This window comes from Benincasa hispida, chromosome 9 (assembly GCF_009727055.1).
Source record: "Benincasa hispida cultivar B227 chromosome 9, ASM972705v1, whole genome shotgun sequence".
In the NCBI taxonomy this organism is placed as follows: Eukaryota; Viridiplantae; Streptophyta; class Magnoliopsida; order Cucurbitales; family Cucurbitaceae; genus Benincasa; species Benincasa hispida.
Genome location: NC_052357.1, coordinates 25,882,785 through 25,887,466, shown reverse-complemented (window position 1 = coordinate 25,887,466; position 4,682 = coordinate 25,882,785). Strand labels below are relative to the sequence as shown.

Here is a 4,682-nt window from a genome sequence, read left to right as displayed (position 1 = left end):
CTTTGTTAAAGAAACACTTAAATTCTAAGGGTCTGTTTTGTAGATAATCCAGATTATGTTTTATGTTTTAAGATTCAATTGATTTCAACAAATACGTGTTTGATAAACCATATTATGCTTATGAAAACTATTTTCGGATTCTATGATCTAAACAGTGCAAAATCTGAAAACAATATTTTAATGTTTTTATTGCATTCATATTTTGAATTTTAAATTTTAAAATGCTAAGTTATAGTAAATAAAGATAAAAAATACTTAGAAATACAACATGTCATGTTATAAACTCAATTCATTTTTGTAGAAAACATAATATGTATTATGTAATATATTACAAAATAATAATTATAAATATATATAGTTTAACACAAATCACATTCATAAATAAATAAATTTGTCAACTAAGTATTACTGGTAGCTACAACTAGTTTTATGATTTATAAAAGGGAAATTATTTCAAATGATAAAACTATTGAAAATATTTACAAGATACAACAAAATTTTAGAACTATCAATGATAGATGTTGATTGACACTGATAGACTTCTATCCGTGTTTATCAATGTCACTAATAAACACTGATAGAAGTATCAGCATCTATCATTGATATTTCGAAAATTTTGCTATATTTTGTAAATATTTTGGTTCATTTTTCTATATTTAAAAATAGCTCATTTATAAATATATATAATATTGAACACAATTTAAATCATTGTTTAAATCAGAATCCAATTTTTGAATCGGTTACCAAACACATATTTGAGAATATCAAATAAAGCTCCATTTTCATCGAACTCTCTATTTTCAAATTTATGTTTTCAAATCCTCTACCAAATATGCCCTAAATTTTTAATTTAATCGATCACCTCGAAGTTTTAATTTTGGTTAAGCATCATTTTATCCTTATACTTTCAATAAATATTTAATTTTTAAATTGAAATTACACTAGAAGAAATTTGAGCTTTAATGTCGGTTGGAAAAAGTGAAATCGGATGTATAATGTTGGTTTTTAAAAAAATGGATCTTTAATGTCAGTTTAAAACCGACATTGAATATGGGCTTTAATGTCGGTTTAAAACGGACATTAAAGGTGTAATGTTTTTTTTCTCCATATTTTATTAAATAATATATCCCTAATTTATCGCGTCCTTCTGATCGATTATCATTCTTTGCCCAAACCCTAACTCTGTGTCGCGCCGTTCACCACCCGTCGCCGGATCTCCTTCACCTTTCTTCGTTCGCCGTCGATCTCCTTCCCGTGTCCGTCGATCTCCTTCACGCCGTCGCTCGCCTGTGTCCGTCGATCTCCTTCACGCCGTCGCTCGCCCGTGTCCGTTGATCTCCTTCACGCCATCGACCTACTTCTCTTCCGTGTCCGTGAGAGAAGTAAGAATACATATATTTTGTTCTCAACCTATTGTTGACTTTATTGGAAGTAAAGTTGTGTACAAGCTTGGTTTTATTGGAAGCTATCAACTATTCAATTGATGTAGTGTTTTTTTATTCTGTTATAATTGTCTGCTAGTATTCATGTTTTGAAGCATGAGGTCTTGAAAGATTATTACTTGGTGGGGTTGTGAGAATTGTGAGATGTATAATATTATTGTCTTCCTTGCCCGGAGGAGCAGCTATCCTTTTCCTTCGTAGATCGGAACTATTTTGGGGGGCATGGTCTGCATTGAGGTCTTCCAATTGTGAGAATTGGAATTCTTTAAAAGGAAGAACCAAAGTTTGGGATTAGTGGGGTTGTGAGAATTGGAATTGCTAGGCTGATTGGGCATTTCTCCACCATGGTTCGGATACTTTTGCTTCTGTGTTCTTGAAGAAAGACGAAAAAGGAGTGAGGATTTTACAGTGGATTTGGTTGTTTTGGTGTTTTTGTGAGTAGAAAGGGCTTTATTTAAGTATTTGAAGTGTCGTGTTGTTGCATGTTGGTGGGTTTTCAAGATTATGTTGGTTGTTGGTTTTGTTGGAGGGGTTTAACTGCAAGAATTTAGGGGTTTTGTGCTGGTGTCACTTGGAAATGAATCCATTTCGGCATTCTTGGTTCTTGGGTGGGGTCGAAATGAGGTGACTATTTGTATTTGTGTCACTGATTTGATTGGTGCATGCTAATGACAATTTTAAGTAAGTGTTAGATTTAACCCTACTTGCTTCTTCTAATCTATGATAGAAATTAAAGAGAAGACTCACCTATAGTTGGATTGATTGTTTGTTTCCCTTTCAAGAACATCAAACTCTCCTTCTAAATTTCAGAAATACAACTACTGTCCAGCTTTTTCCTCTATTTAATAGCAGCCTTCTTCTTCTTCTTTTCTTCTTCCTTTCCTTCTCTTCTTCCCTCGAATTATCTTCCTCTCAATCTCCTCCCTGTACCAGCTCACACTTGCACAAATTTGTATCAAAGACTTTATGCTCTTCACTTCAACTTTTTTTTTTAGTATTTTATAAAAGTTAAAGTGATAGGATAATGGCTTACTTCCCCACCGACAATGCTAAAGTTTCTTAGCCTTCCAACAATACACAACCTCCATTACAGCTGCCTAAGTTTCCTCCCCTCTTCTGGCTTCTAAAAAAATAAAATAACAAAACAAAAACAGCAACTTTGAATAGAAGATAGCAGTGTTTTCTTCTAGTTTTTTTTTAAGAAATTTCTTAGATTTTGAAGAATAATAAGTTTGGGAATTATCTTAGTAGGTTCATCTTTGATTCTACACTTTAAGGTGAAAAGAAATAAACAAGAGTTACCTGAAATTGGTTTAGCTGAAAGAAATAGACATTGTCAAATTTATACGGCTGTTTTTTACATTTAGGCTGTTGATTTTTCAGCTTTTTGCTTGGTAAATTTCACTTTTAGTTTGTATTTCACAAATCTAGAAATCTGCAGCATAATAGTGATTGAGGATTTTACAGTGGATTTCATGTCCTTTGACTCTAATTTTGACACATTTCAGGAGGGATATTAAAGATTCAGTGCATCCATATTCATTAAAGCAACTTAGTGTTCTCTCATAAACAACTTAGTCAATGAGAAGCAAGAATATATATATATATATATATATATATATATATATTGGTTGTCCCATGATGTTTTTTTATAAGGTTCATAAGAAAGTCACATTTAGATCTTTGTGGGATGGATGCCTCCGAAGTGTACATTCATAAGAGATTTCATGTTAAAGTTTTTAAAATTGTATGCCAAGTCATGTGATTATTGTGTACCATCTCATGCTTTTTAATTAAAACCCACCTCTTTCATAGTTCATAGGCTCTTCTTTTGTTGTATTCACATCCTTTTGTTCTTCATTTTTAATTGTAGCCACCTTGTAGCGTTATTTTTCACTGGAATGGAGAGATGAGAGCAAGAAAATATACTATCATCTTGATTAGAGCAATTTTATTGTAACATCTTGTGAGATCTCATGTCTTGTTTTCTTCATTTTTCTTGTAAACTCTAATTTATACGTAACGTGGTTAATGGTTCATGCTTGCCATCTCCATATATTACCGTTTAGAGTCCTTACCTCCCATTGGTTTTAGCTTAGAATTCATTGCCAGCTGTTGTGTGGTGTTGAGTGAAGTTTTTCATTTGTTAGGTTCAAGTTTGACGTGTAAGGCTAAATTTTGATTCTTGGGGATTTGGAAGGAAGATAGGAAGATTGCATTGGACGTGTTTTAAGAAGGTTGACAAGTGGAGAAGGTGCACTCAACAAAAAAGGACTTCATAACAACATTTCTAGTTGTTCTAAATTTGTTGAAGTTGCATATTTTACAATCATAATTTTATGCTTTTAAATTTTCTCTTGTTATTGTTTTTTTTTTTTTTTTTTTTTTTTTTTTTTTTGTAGATTAAGTTGCATATTTTACAATCATGGATAAGTCATGGATGAAAATGAATAGAATGTCAGATGAGTATGGTTTAGGGGTCGAGGTGTTTATTAAAAATGGTCTACAACATTCAAATATACTGAATGTCATGAGTTGTCCATGTTTGAAGCGTGTTAGCAAAGACTCTAGATGTGAACAAAATAAGAGAACACTTATTTTTTAATGGTATAGATCAAAGTTATCAGACATGGATTTTTCATGGTGAATCATTACCGATTAAGAGGAAGCAATGGATTAAATGTGTCTTACTTAGTGAAAGAATTGAAGCTCGATGAGGATGATGTTGTGATGTGATGACACAACTGGAATGTTTGAGGCTGCATACAATAAATTATTTTAGTGGAAAATCCGATAATTTTGAAGAATTATTTAGATGATGCGTAAAGAATCATTGTACCTCAATTGTAAACATTTTTCCAAAATATCTCAATTGGTAAAGTTATATAATTTAAAAGCTAAATTGGATGGAGCGATAAGAGTTTCACTGCAGTTGTTGGAATTAATTCATGACTATTACCTAGTTCTAAATAAAATTCGCAATTTTCATTATGAAGCAAAAAAGATATTGGGTACTCTTGGAATGAAGTACGAGAAGATTCATGCATGTAGAAATGATTGTTGCTTGTTTAGAAAAGAACTCACTAATGCAAATGTATGCCCCATTTGTGGTACGTCAAGATGGAAGCTTAAAAAACATTTAAACGAAAGGGCTAAGAATATCCTAGCAAAAGTCATGTGGTATTTCCTCACAATTCCAAGATTTGAAAGAATGTTTCGAAGTAAAGAGAAAACAGGTTT

At 32.0% G+C, this 4,682-nt stretch overlaps 1 long non-coding RNA gene across 1 annotated transcript; it reads left to right on the top strand.

Moving 5' to 3' along the window:
- The first annotated feature begins 1,137 nt into the window (after positions 1-1,137).
- On the top strand, positions 1,138-3,792 carry LOC120085110. The gene is made up of 2 exons (XR_005483816.1): positions 1,138-1,382; positions 3,593-3,792. It is a non-coding gene; the product is annotated as an uncharacterized LOC120085110 (long non-coding RNA).
- The last annotated feature ends 890 nt before the right edge of the window (positions 3,793-4,682 follow it).